At 48.3% G+C, this 1,728-nt stretch overlaps 1 protein-coding gene across 1 annotated transcript in view; it reads left to right on the top strand.

Moving 5' to 3' along the window:
* Positions 1-1,728, top strand: part of LOC119268457 — a 13,788-nt gene that overhangs the window by 10,720 nt on the left and 1,340 nt on the right. The window lies entirely within an intron of this gene.

Here is a 1,728-nt window from a genome sequence, read left to right as displayed (position 1 = left end):
GCGCGAGAGAGAGAGAGAGGGAGGGAGGGAGGGGGGGAGGGGGAGGGGGAGGGTACATGAGTTTATATAATCTCCAAATACGATAACTGGGCTAAGCCCCTAATAACGATAAGATAAACTGGGGCGCCGCGGAAGCCTGGGCTGTAGTATATGCCGGTCATGACAGTGGGAGACAGCAGGAGGTAATTGGGTGATGTGAGACAAAAGGAGGGGGGTTCGGGAGGGCTCTGTTGCTGTTGTCTTTGTAGGTTTGCTGGCCCCACCCGTCAGAATAGAGAGGAAAAAGCATGGGAGATGAGTGAATGGGGCTCCAATCTTTACAAGTAACTGATAAATTGTACGTGCTTTGCAGGTCATCAGATACATAATAGCATTAAAAAATACAATCCCGATATTAATTTCCTTTCCTGCGAATCATATTGGACAAGATCCAACTCTATCCCAACTTTTTTCATGGAACGGAGGCAAAAGCTTTGCCTCATCTCATTAATTAAGGAGTAAGACAATGTTTTTAAGGTTACAGGACGACGCAGGTCCGAACAAAAGGGATCACTCTCCCGGAATTAAATCGCCCAAGAATCTAGCCCCGGCAACAAGTCTTCGCCTCATCCTTAATCGTCGCGGCCACTCTCGTAGGATGGGAAGCTTTGGAATGGAACACCCTAGCGTTCCTCTCGTTTCAAATCTCCCAACATATGAGCATCTGTAAAGACTTGTTGGCTTTCCTGGAGTAGCCTGGCCTACCCTCATTAGATCTCCACCATTGCTTGATTGTCTGAAGGTTGCTCCAGCTAGGAGTCACCGATTGTATTCCCAGCCAATTGTAAATTATGTTCCAAACTCTGATAGTGAATCCACATTTGAACATCAGGTGAGCAGCGGTTTCAGGTTCTCTTTTGCAAAGTTGGCAAAGACCGTAGTTTGGTCTCTGTCCGCCGTCCAAATCCTATCTTGAAGAATAAGCCATGAGAAGAATTTAATCTTAGGTGGAATTCAGACCTTCCAAACCATATGTGGCATCTCTGAATTGATCAAACTGGCAAACTGCATCCGGTAAGCGGTGGCGGCAGAACATCCATCGGCAGTGAACTTCCAAATGGATGCCATCACTGGTACCCGACGAAAGGTGGACCTCTTGGCATTTGGACCAAAGGTCGAAGAATTGCTGGATGCGGGCAACGGAGAGTCCACCTTACAGGTTTATGTGCCTGACCCAGTCATTATTCTGCAAGGACTTGGCAACGCAGGAATTGGTGTGCTTGGAAAGGGCGAAGATGCCCGGAGCAATGTCTTTAGGCTTTGGTCCATGGAGCCAGGGAGAGTGCCAGTAACTTGCGGTCATGCTGTCCCCAATGGTTATCATCATCGCGGCATAGAATAAGTATTTGTCTTCATCATCACAAGGTATTTCAAGGCCAACCCAAGCCCTCTGTGGGTCCACCCAAGCAAACCAGAGCCATCGCAGCCTGAGCACGCAGGTAAACTTGTCAAGATCCAGGATATCCAATCCGCCAAGATTTGTAGGGCGACAAACCGTTCTTCAATTCACCTTGCATTTGCCGCCCGAAACCTGATCAGTACCCGCCCATAGAAAAGCCCGCTGAATCTTGGTGATACTTTCTTTGGTGCCCGGTAGCACATCAAGCGCGGTGATGTGGTAAATCACAAGTGATGTCAAGACCGATTTGACAAGTGCGGATCGACCTGCCGAGTTGATGTTGTTACCTT

The sequence above is a fragment of the Triticum dicoccoides genome, chromosome 3A (assembly GCF_002162155.2).
Source record: "Triticum dicoccoides isolate Atlit2015 ecotype Zavitan chromosome 3A, WEW_v2.0, whole genome shotgun sequence".
Lineage (NCBI taxonomy): Eukaryota > Viridiplantae > Streptophyta > Magnoliopsida > Poales > Poaceae > Triticum > Triticum dicoccoides.
The sequence above is the reverse complement of the archived record's forward strand: the minus strand, read 5'-3'. Positions and strand labels throughout refer to the sequence as shown.